Below are 13,362 nucleotides of genomic sequence, written 5' to 3' on the forward strand. Positions count from 1 at the left end.
ATTTAGTGATTATATATTAAAATTATTATGTGAGAAAATGAAAAGAGGGAATATAAAAAGTTGGCAACTCTGTCAATTTCCTAATTTTTTTCATTGTTGATTAATATTCAGGTTCATAAAATTTTAAAGTCTAGAAATCACTGATTTATAGAATAACAATGTTGAGACTAAACTTTCTGAAGAGGGATATCTTACTTTTTTGTTGAAAAACACCAAGTCTTAAAGCTTAACTGGTTTTTCTCAGCATCAAAGCCTTAAAAAAATTTTTTTTAAACCCTTTTTCTCCCTCTAACGAGAAAAAAAGATGTGAAAAGAAAGAAGGGCAAGAGTCAGATATTTTTTCCCTGCTCCTGTGGGATCCTACTGACTAAAATATTTACAAGTGTGGAAATGGCACAGAGGAAGCCCACCACTTACTTAATGGTGGAGAAGGAAGGTTGGAACGGGCTTGCAGCATTCTAAGCTGCAGTGAGCTGGCTTAGAAGCCTTCTCTGCTCTGACCTAGCTCCAAGCATATAACTACCAGGCCTGTTTGGGGTAAATGATACAAAGAGGATAAAACATCAACAGTTTTAATTTCAGAGCTGCTATTTGAATTGCCAAGCCCTCAGCAGAATAACATAGCCAGATTTGGAGGAAAGAAAATTTTAACAGATATGTTAGAAAAACTGAGGGTGAATAACCCAATAAAACATAAAAGTCCATGCATAGGATAGATTTTAATTCTACAGTAAAGGCTTGGTTTTGGTGACCTTTTGACTAACTTTCAAAGACATTATATTGTCAATTAATATGCAAACTTTTATAATGACTGGAGACATTTTATGATTTAAGAACTCAATCATGATTATTATGCATTACATGTCTATATCAAAACAGCCCTATAAATAAACCTATTATGTACCCACAAAAATTAAAATACAAAAATTTAAAAAAAGAACTCAATCATGAAATTGCAAATTTAGAAATCACTTGTCAAATGTTAAAAACTGCTATGGTTGTTACCATTTGTCTTATTTATCAACAATATTTTATATATTCTTATAATTTTCTCTCTGTAAAATCTAATGTAAAAAATAATCTTTATTTGTATATGTGAACCTTGAGTATTATGGTGAGTTATCTTAGACCTATTGTTCAGACATATCAACACAGAAAGTTAAGAGAAACAAAGAGGACCTAGGCACCAACTCTTAGACCTCAAGGTATTAATCTGCTATCAGAACAAGAGTATATACTTAGAAATGTGGTTTGCTGAATTTGTATCAGACCTCGTTGGTATCTAGATACTTACTTCTTCTGAACATAGATTCATATATGAGGGAACATGCAAAACCAACTCACGTCATTTAAGGACAGGGATGGTTGCAATACTAGCCTCAACAACAGCAATGATAATATCATAAAATGCATATCCCCTAGAGAAACATTCTCCAATACAAGGCATTATCTAATCCTCAGTTAGGATTTGATATATTTCTGCTCAGGAAAGCACCCCACCCTTTTACCTGTTCTTCTGAGTTGAGAATTATTAACTGCTTATGTTGATTCTAGTTATCAATAATTCAATTTAATGAGTTTATTTGTTAGAGAAGACAGGAACAAGTCTCACCTCTTTCCCATTTTTCTGCATCACTTGTGACTGGATAAACTATACTGAAGTGATTAAGAGTTACATTAGAACACCATGGATGTGGCCAGGCACGGTGGCACACACCTATAATTCCAGCACTTTAAGAGGCCATGGCGGGTGGATCACCTTAGGTCAGGAGGAGTTCGAGACCAGCCTGGCCAACTTGGTGAAACCCATCTCTACTAAAAATACAAAAATTAGCCAGATGTGGTCATGGGTGCTTGTAATCCCAGCTACTCAGGAGGCTGAGACAGGAGAATCGCTTGAACCTGGGAGGAGGAGGTTGCAGTGAGCTGAGATTGTGCCATTGCTCTCCAATCTGAGTGATCAGAGTGAAACTCTGTGTCAAAAACAAAACAAAACAAAACAAACCATGGCTGCATCTACCAGTCTTCTTCAGGTTTATCTGGAGAGAGTGTGTGTGTGTTTATGTGTTTGGTAGTATTAAAAGGAAAGATAACAAGTATAACCACGTGTATTTTGACCAAACACATGTCATGAAGCAAAAGGTGATATTTTTCTCTTTTAAGCCAATTAAAGACTATACATTTAATGAACCTATTCTAAGTGTAATTGAATTAAAAATGTTTCAATTTAACTGCTTTCTTTAACTGTTTTTGTATTTTTACTTTGAAAAGTATTCTTCGACTCTTCCTCTATCATATGCCTGTAATTTTTAAAGATAACTCATCAGTAAAAGTGGATCTCCAGGTGTACATGTGTGAAGGTGGGAAAAGTGGCATATATACCCCTAACATCTCTCCTGCCTTTAGAGTTACTATGAAGTCCTTTAAAGGACACAATATTATGTTTTAATCACATTATCAACATAATTAAAAAGACATTTTTTCAAGGTTGTTTTGATATTAAAGCATTACAGTCTAAATGATATTTATGACCTAATGTTACCTCAAGAATGGGACAGGCATAATTTTCAAGTGTGGCTTCCTGGTCAAGTCATGCAAGGTAGAGTTTTTACTTCTAAACATTCAGAGGAGAAGTTTTAGAGAAGGAACATCTTATTTCTAAATTAATTTCCTTTAGAAACAATATGTACTCTTCTGGGAAAGTAGAGGCATATATAGACTACATTAATCTGCAGAATATGGACCACTCTAAGAAAAAACTATAATATATATTTTATGTATATATACACCCACATATGTACATATATATTTAGGTATGCATGTATGTGTGTGTACATACATGTTTAATAGTCTAATGAGAAAGAGCCCATAGGCCTATACTCAGATGTAAGTGCACATATTCATATTATATGCTCAAGCACAATTCTGACACCATCTATGCTTTGTTTGGAATAGGACAAGCTAGTGTCAACAAACAAGAAAATTAATTCACTCAATCCTTAGTATGCTCATGGAAGCCATACAATTTATTACAAGCATATTGCCAATACAAAGACAAACAAACAGCATGTGTATCCTATTAGATCTAAATCATAGCAGGGAGCCGAGCTAGTAGAAAATATAGTGCATCCAGCCTTATGCATTCTGAGTTGTATTCATAAATGACTTACTGTATGCTTGGGTTCCACTCCAGTTTCTTATAATTTACACAGGATTATTGTATTATACATTGTGCCTCTTCCCAAATCAACTATTTCCATAAGAGGCCCATCCATTATGGAGCCAGGGGAACACTCAGGACCGGTCCAAGAATGCTGTGTCCATAGGGGAAAAAAAAAAAAAAAAAGTTAAAATCAGTCTCTACCTAAATTCACAAAGAATGCTCATCCCTAAACGTTAGACACTCCTAAAATCCCACCAAGAAGAGTCAAAAAGTATGTGACTGGCAGTTTGGAATAGATGATTCAAGCTGTCATGAAGCCGGGAGCTTAGATGGTTACATCTTTTGCAAGCTTGTCGCTTCTTAGAATACTTCCCACAGTGTCTAATACACAAACATGCCTTTTATTGAGCATCAGGAAGGGCTGTCTTCTATCCATCACTTGATTTTATTCAGATAAATAAAAGAATGCAAAGGGAAACAGTAAAACCGTAGGTGTCAAAAAACTTCATTACTCAGACAAGATTTTTTGTTTAATTGGATATTGCAGCACTCTTTCATGGACCTCCTGCTTTTAAATTTCAATGCACCTTTAGTGATATTTTTCGCTTTAGAAATTCTATTCTTCAATCTATATAGAACAGATGCTTTATATTCCATATGATACCAGGCTAAGCAGTTGAAAAGAAATATTCAGTCAACATCACCACAATCAATGGGCATATTTCTTAGAAAACAAGATTTTCTTGAAAGTTAGAGATAAGCTCTAATAATGGAAGAATTCTATATATTTTGTGGCTAGAATGTAGTATGCACTGAATAAATATCTGTTAAACATTGATCTGTTAAACATTGAAATCAATGTTTCATGGCGTGTCAGAGAGAGAACACAGATCTGAACAGGTGATGAGTTCATCACAGTAGAGTTTCTTTATGTCTGTATGCTCAGAAATTCACAGGATAAGACTTGAAGCAAATTTTAATAAATTCCATACTAATATCTGTTTTCATGTGATATTTGTGTAGGGTCAGAACAGGATCAAAGGGAACCTATTAGGGGTGCTTTTGGCTGCAACTAACAGAAAACTGCCCTGGTGACCCTAACAGGCAGGGCTTTGGTTCCTGTAGCAAGAAGTTTGGGAGTAGGTTGTACAGGACTAGGTGTGGCAGCTCAATCAGGCCATCAGGAACCTAAATTCTTCCATGTTTCTGTTATGCCAGACATAGTTTGTAGGCTTTTGCCCTCAATCTTGGCATCTTATGATTGCAAGAAAGATGCTTGCCCGCCATGTCTTATGCTAATATTTTAGCAAACAAAAATGAAAGATAAAGGACTGAAGAGGGAGGCAGGAATGGATGGTGACTATATCAGGAAAGCAACAGCTTTCTCATCAATCCCAGCAGATGTCTGCTTACATTTCTTAGAGCAGGACTGTGCCACCTGATTAGGATGCAAGGGAGTCTGGGAAAACAAGTATTTTTAGCTGGACAGATTGCTGCCTCTCCAAAAAGTCAGGGTCCTATTGAAAAACAAAAGTTAGGAAAGATATTGGATAGGCAACTAGCTATGTTTGCTTTCGGGCTGAAAAGAGGAAATTAGTTTAATTACCAGGACATAAAATCTGAGCAGGGCTCCTTTGATTTCACCCTTCTGAAATATAAATTCAGAATCAGAGTAGTTCTATGGGGTAACAATATAAATGGACATTTTTGTCATGGTTGAGTTAATTCAGACCTTGCAGTTTTCACATCTTGCATTTTTGGCTTAGGGGGAAAATAAGTTATTGCCTTCATGCTGCCCTGAACTTAGTATCTTCTATTCTCTGGATAAATTTTGCATTTATTTCTCTTTTGAAAAGCATTTTCTATAAATAGTTTTCTGAGAAGTATCGTAATGAAATTTGTATCAAAATGTGAATGGTTGACAATATTTTTCTATGTTGTCCTATTTGGGGGCTACTTACAGTTTAATGGGATAATAGCCAAAAAGTCAATCTCTGCTTTCAGCAGTTACTGAGTGACTAAAAGAGATATTTTTGAGTCGAGGACTCTTAACCTCAGTTATTTAGTCACTCATGTGCACAGCTGTCTTTCTTGTCTAAGTGTAGGACCTTGTTTTTGTTTACCAAGAGTGGTATAAAAGTAATAATAATCTTTCCTTAATATTTGATAATGTGCTGATGGAACAATAATTGTTTTAGCAGATGATCTATATGAATTATGTGATTCCATGGTTTTATGTTCATAGAAATATAAGCCAATAATGGTCAGGAGTTGGAGATGTTCAAATCTTCAATAAGTTTCTGACTCTTTCTTGGATTCATCGGTTTTTCATTTTGACAAACCTTTTATTAATATAATGTCAGGAGACATTTGGCAGAAAGGTATAATGTAAACTGATCTGTTATAAATTTAAGAAACTAGCAAAGGAGAATGAAATAAGTCATTTATGAATGAAAGAATGGAGACCTATTGTCAGGTGTTCGTGAGTGTTGTATGTAGACCCAGAAAGTCTTTGTAATCTTTAAAACAATTTGTCTTCACCTGCAAACCACACAGCCTTATAATGTATTTACTGCTCACCACCCTACTTTCTCCTATAATTTTGCTTCTCCGCCTGCAGGCTTAACATTCTTGGCAAAGCAGAAGGCTTATGGGAAATATTCATTGACTTCTTCTTGTAGCAATGTTATTTCTGCATAGTAGTGAGGCTAAGGAGTATAGCTACAGATGCCAGAACAGCTTCCTTGATTTTACAAGAAGGGCTCTAAGGGATCCTTATACTTCAATAATATGAGCAGAAACTCTCATTCTAATGTTTCACAGAAATGCATAGAATCCTCCCTTTACTTGTGTTGTTGGAAGATATTACTTTTACAGAATCAGAGCCTAGGCTCTAGGCATATCTAGACAGGAGGTATCTGAAGGAGCATTGTCTCTATTGTTACTTGGTCTAGAACACTCACTTGTCCCCATCCTATTATCTTCCACGCAAGTCCCATTCTAAGACCGTGTGAAGCCTTTCTCTCTATTGAACTGCATAACAGCCCCAGACTTTCTGCCCTGGGATGGGTGTGGGGAATGAGGATGTATTGGACGAATGTAAATAGGTCTTTTTCAATACTTGTCAAGGGACAAGGAATGTCAGAGAAGGATTTATTTGCCCACACATGGAGCATGTTGTCCCTGACTGTCCAAAGTAATCCTCTTAGTCCCAGAGAATCCTATCCCTCAGGAATGCCACAGGAATATCCCCAATTAGCAGAATGTAATTACTTGAGTGGGAATCATGTACTAAATGATGAACCTCTCCTCCCAAATGGCATGAGCTTTTGAATAATTTAGAATGCAAGAACAATTAAATACAAGAGGAGCATCCTGACAGTAAGGAGATGTTTGTGCTGCACTCATGCACATACATGCTATAAGGAAGGCTAGAACTAGAGAAATATAACTAGCTTTAAAGTGGAATAGAGTTAATATTTTCAAACTATATAAAGCTCATTTAAATACATAGAATGACATGAAAATCTTAGATAGACAAATGAACAAAGGATATGAAGAGGCAACTTATCCAGGAGAAAATAAAACCAGTAAACAAGGAAAATATTCACTCTTATAAGGAATCCAAGATATTCAGATTTAAACAACAGTAAGGGCCCATTTCTTGTATTTTAACGTCAGCAAAACTTACAACAATGATAGTATGATACAATGATACTGATGAGACTGTGGGGAAGCCAGTATCTATTGCTGGCTGCATTGTAACACTTTGGGAAATAAATTTGATAATTATATTATAGCAAAAGCCTTGAGAAATGTTTTTAACCAGTAATCCTAAGAAATAACTCAATAAAATAATAAAAACCACTTGAACTGAGAATAATTGTTATATTATGTATAGCTGCAAAGTTTAGAAACAAATATTTAAAAATAGGATAATAGTTACAAATTATAAAACAATGAAATGTAATTTGTCTTTTACAGTGGATGGTCATAATATGCTAGCTAGAATATGATACAGAAAATAAAACATTGCAAAATTTAAATTACAGTATGACTATAACTATGTAAAATATATAACTATACATATGTGCAAACCCTAAAAAGAAATTTATGAAAATGATATCAATGTGTTAGTGTGGTATGATTTTCAGGGAGTATTTCATTCTAAAATGTATTTTAATATGATAAAATGTTTAAAGATCTGTAATGAGTTCACTGAGGAGCCTTAACTTGTTGAGGAATAAACATGAAATAGATTTATTTTTCTGATAACTTTGTGCAGTGCTGACCTCTCTGATTTTTGCTGAGGTGCTACCTTCAATTCCATGACTTTCTAATCACTTATCAGAACAGTCTCTCTGGTTTTTTTAGACTCAGTGTTGTGTGTTTTGCAGGTTTCATTTTACATTCAATTCAAAACCTTCCCCTTTCCCTCTATCATCAGTTACATTTATGGCTCATTTTCATTCCCTCTTTCCTGCACTTCTCTGGACATAGCTTCTTTTCTTACATGTTTCTCTTCAAGAGGTTGTTCTCTATTTATGCTTACTGGCCATCACTCTTCTCTGATTTCTTGGAGGGCCTAGTAATACCCTCTCTATAATCTCCTGGAATGAGAGCTTCAGGTTGGTGTTAATCTTTTTCCCCTCTCACAGTCATACACTGTATAGTTTCTTACTGGTGGGGTCCCCTTGGTTTGTAGAACAGGCTTAGAGAGTTGATACTGGCAAGAGAGGTCAAGCCCAGCCATTTAACTCATGGTCTACATAGAAAATCATGGATCATGGTCCATATTTAATAGTGAATTACACGGGCTGTTTCACTGCCTTTTCTCATACACCACATTCCTCTTGCCCTTTATTCACACTCAGCATTGGCTGAGTAGACTGGAAAGTAGCCTGGAAACTTTTAAATAAATTATCAGCAGTTGACAACTTAGTGGAGGGCACGACTATTCCAGCAATCATTGAGAATAATTCTCCTGGGCCTTTCCTCTACTTTGGCAAGAAGAAGTATGCCATCAGCCCTACTCCATGGGAAAGCAATTGCCTTCATTTTCAGCTTTCCCAAATCAAGTCTTTTGTATTGATTAAGGTGGTTGTGTTGGTGGTCTTTATGGTTATATTAGAACAGTGTCTCTCTGTAAGTCCTAGAAGGAATATGCTGGCTCTAATTACTGGTGTTTCTTTGAACTTAGAACATCAAGTATTTAGATGCCAGTTCTTAGTCCTCACCTTACCATGTAAAAACAGAATTATCATTAAAAGGTAGTTTAAGTGTGGTTAGTTTATAGGACCAGGGGAATAAACAAGGCGCACTCTTACTACAAAATATACTACATATCATCAATATTTGTTGTCTGGTTGATTAAGTGTTTTTTGAAAAAGACCAAAACAATAACTGAAAATTGTAGAAAGCATCTTAAAAGCATCTTAACCTAGTCACACATATGATTTATTTTCAGAGTTACTGTCATTAAGTCCTATCTGCTGAAAATTCTCCCTCTCTCCAAAACACCTGCCTTGCATATATCCTCTTCTACTTGGGCTAAAATTGTCACTATTATGGGCTAGGGAGGGAGGTTGGAAGAGAAGAGGAAGAGAACAAGAATAATGGAGTAGTTGGGAAGACAGGGCATCCACAAAAAACTTTACTTACTTCACATTTTACCAGGGTCCAGCAGTATTATTCACATGATAATCAGTAGGAATTTTGTTTCCTTTTCAAATTGATTAATGAGAACTTATTAACTCACAGGCGATTAAAGGGCCAGTGGGCACAAATTCTCTGTATTTTCAGTAAATGCCCAGTTTTTGCGTAACACTTAATAATACAGAGGCTACTATTCTGAATCTTTACCACTAATTAGAAGACAATGCCACAACTTCAAATCAATCAATTCTTCACAGCTAAAAATGGAAGTACCTGTTAGAGTAAAAGCCGATGAAAGAGAGAGAGAGAGAGAAAGAGAGAGAGAGAGAGATTTTCTTTTGTTTTTCCTGTTTATGAACTTCTAAAAGTTAGAAACATTTCACCTAAATCTTTTTATTTTAACTCAAAATGTTATTCTATTGGTGTTATTTATCTAGATTCCAACAAACACTGTCAATTTTCTCTTATGGATTTTGTTTGAGACGTACATCACAGGTAAATATATTTTTAAGTTGATCAGTTTGACATATTAGCTTAAAATACAGCCTGTCCCTTAAGACTCAATGTCTTTGAAAATAGGAAGCTTGAGGTTGAAATCACTTAAGGCTGAGTTAGAAAAATGGCCTATATTAAAATCAGTAAGCTTGGTTTTCTTTTGATCATGGGTAAACAGAAAATCATGTCTCACAGGTGAAATTGTGTATTATCAATCTGCCTTTCCATTGTTCTTACATTCTGAAATGAAAGCCACTAATGATGTTTCTTTATTTAGAGCTATGTGTTCATTTTACTAGACTGTCTTTAAAATAATATATAATTGGATTCAATAGATTCAGTAAAACATGAAAAAATACATGCTAGACAAATCTATAGTAGCTGCAGAAATCTATAGCAAATACAAAAATCTAGAGTAAATTGACTCTAGAAAGACAAGAGCTAAAGGGTCTGTTGACCGTAAATTTTGATATGTACACAATGCCTACCTCCAGAAACAATAGCCAAATAGCATAATGAAACATAAGCTTCAAATGGGCCAAGTGAATAAGCATTTGACTTTTCCTGAAAATGATATAGGCTCAGTTATCTATTTAATCACCGTTAATATTGCATTTAATTGCCAAGTGCCTTGTTTTCTATTGAAGTTTAATCATACATAAAGCTTTTCTTTTCCATTATACTTCTTTTCTGTTTCTACAGTGATCATTTTGCATCACAAAAGGAATTAAAGAGTATGCAAGGTAAGCCTCCTAAGCCACAAGATCAATCTCTTCTGGTGGTGTTCTGTTTATTTGTGTTGTACCTTGAATTCCATGTCGTCTTGGACACTTTTCTCCTTCTGTAAACTTATAATGTCTCATTACAACTTTGCTGAACTTGTGGCACTTAGACATGACTTCTTTCGTAGCTTTAGTCTGATGCGTGTTCAATTGTTCACTCCGTGACTTGGAGTAACAAGTAACAAATTAGTAGCTTATTTAATAGGGATAAATACTGATAGTCTCACTCATGCTCTTTTTACTGGGAGTCAGTAGGCAGGAAGCTAGAATTAGCTCAGTTTTGTCAAACTGATTTGAGTTCATCCATGGTAAAATGAAATCTAATATTTTCCTTCCTCCTACATGGTTAGAAATTTTGGTTCTCAGCAGGTGTTGAATTTAAATAGTAAGAACAAATGGAAGCCACAGCTATAGCTCTGAGAACAATTATATAGGTCCTTGAAAATCCATTTCCAATCTATATTAAAAAAGAAATGTTATTTTGCAGCAATGAGGAATTAAAGTCTGCTGAAATTATTTTTTTTCTGCTTCAAGAAATCAGTGCAGAAATCCCAAACTTTTGTAAGTGTTGATCTTCTTTGAAACCACATTTCCCATATGTTTCACATTGTCATTGCATTAATTCTGTTACTTTGATGTCCTCAATAATTTATTACTTTTTGCATTTTTCTTATGACACAGACCACAGAGCTATAAGAAACTGACCATTGCATTTCACATGACTTGGGCTTAAAATCCGATAAAGGAAAAGAGTAAAAATTGTCATGGTATCTTATATTACAAAAGGTATTCTATGTAACAAAGCTTATTCAATTCAATGAGCTTCTCTGTAAAATAATGATCTTTTTATAACAAATTTTGTATAATGAATATTTTTCTGCAATGAAATTCTACTTGTTTCTCTCTTATAATCACTATCACTAAGCAACAGACTTATTTGCTGCTTGCAATAATGAGATATAGATGAATTCATTATAATTGTTTTATCCCACCATCCAACAACAGTTACAAATAAACTCTTCTAAAGTTTTTGCTCTTTAATTACCAAAAAAAGTTCAGCCAGAAAAAAGACTCAAATACCTAAAGTTTGATTTCAATGACCCTGAACAATTACAGTAACTACAACTAAAAATGGCAGATACTACGTAACATCTTCCACTTTTCCTGGCAGAAAACCACCTTTTCCTCATAAGCTAATTCAAAGTATGAACCCTGTAAGATTCTTTTCATCTTTACCACTTGCTGATGGCAAATTGAATTTTAAGTAAGACTCCCTTATGAAGCAATTGTGATGCCTCATGCAGTTTGTTATACTTTTGAACTATAGCAACCTGGTAACATAGGTGAAAGCCCATAATGATTATGAGCGTGTGTGTGTGTATGTGTGTGTGTGTGTGTGTGTGTGATTTTATGATTCATGGGTTTTTATTGCTCCCATCTTTGTGTCACTGTGTACCCAAAGATGCTGTCATTGTTCTCCCCACCAGAAGTCAGAAGCATAACACCTCTTTGTAATCTTAAAAACACTCGTACTTTCTATATATATTCAAAATACAATCACTTACCTGGATTAATAGAAAATAATTTAAAAGACTCCAGAATTGGAAACTAGGTCAGACCCTATTCTCTTTCAAATTTTGGGAAATAAATGAGATGGGAAAACACAGCAAGGCACACAGAAATATTCGTTTTCTATCAAGGTCAAGCACAAACACTTACTTGGAGCTCAGCATGATTCTATCACTGCTGAGCCTTTCCCCCTACTTCTAATATTTTCTTTCTTTTTTTTTTTTTTTTTTTGAGGTGGAGTCTAGATCTGTCACCCAGGCTGGAGTGCAGTGGCATGATCTCAGCTCACTGCAACCTCTGCCTCCTGGGTTCAAGTAATTCTTGTGCCTCAGTCTCCCAAGTAGCTGGGATTACAGGTGTGCGCCACCATGCTGACTAATTTTTGTATTTTTAGTAGAGATGGGGTTTCCTCTTGTTGGCCAAGCTGGTCTCGGACTCCTGACCTCAAGTGATCTGCTTACCTCAGCTTTCCAAAGTGTTGGGATTACAGTTCTAAGCCCCTGTGGCTGGCCCCTCTTCTAATATTTTCTAATACTGAAATCCTAAGCAATCAAAAGCAACTTGTTAGGGGACTTCACATTCTTTAAGGACCCTTGATCCTTCTGTCTTATTTGTTAATGGATTTCAAATTTTTATTTTGCCTTTTGAACATCAATTATTTGTTATCATTAGTTTTGTATGGCCAATAGTTATTTTTCTTTACTAGAATTTTATGGGCTTCTGTTCTCACACATTTTGTGGCACATATATTCCTTTGGGTTCACTTTCCTCTTTGATAAAGTACCTCCCTTAATTTTATGGGGAGGGTCTGTGTGTGGTAAACTCTAAGTCTTGGTAGATCCAATAATGTGCAGATTTTGCCTCATTCTGAAGTATTAGTTTAAGCAGATACAAAATTCTAAGTTGACATCTTTTTTCCTCAGTGCTTTCAAGATATTGTTGTGTTGTTTTCTGGATTTTATTGCTTTAGATGTGAAATCTTTGTGAATCTATTTTTATTCCTTTGTAATTAAAATATTTTCCAAGGTAGATTTTAAGATGGCTTGTTAAAAATCCTCAGTATTTTGCAGTTTAGCATGAGTTTTGGTGAGGACTTATTTTTATTATCCAGTAATTAGGAATGCATTCTCTATTTCATGTCTTTCTTCCATTTACAAAAATTATTAACAATGATTTCTTCAAATAATGCTTCTCATCCATTTCCTTTGTTTTATTCTTCTCAGACTTTTATTGGAAGAATGTGTAAATTGCTCATGTTGTCTTACATTTCAAAATTGCTCATCCTGTTTTAAAAGCCTCATTGTCTCTGGCTTATTGGGTGCATTTTTTTTCTTACTCCTTTTCCTACTGTCCAGTAATTCTGTTTTCAATTACATCTAATTCAGTTTCATCTACCCATTGCATTTTTATTTTGATAGCTATATTTCTAATTGATCCATTTTGATATAAATTTTTATTTCTTCCATTTTCATACTTAATTTCCAAGTAGAAGCTATTAACTCAGTTATCTCTATGAAGATGCAAAATACACTTTTTTAAAGTTTGGCAGTCTTTTCTATGAGATTGATTTCATACAAAGCAATTCATGTTCTAATTGTTGTTTTATGGTTTCTTTCTTATTGGTACATTACTTCTTACGTTTTGAAACCTTGGTTTGCAGCTTATTTTGCATGAGAAGGCGGTTGTTTTCTCTCTCAC

This window comes from Macaca fascicularis, chromosome 7 (assembly GCF_037993035.2).
Source record: "Macaca fascicularis isolate 582-1 chromosome 7, T2T-MFA8v1.1".
Taxonomy (NCBI): domain Eukaryota; kingdom Metazoa; phylum Chordata; class Mammalia; order Primates; family Cercopithecidae; genus Macaca; species Macaca fascicularis.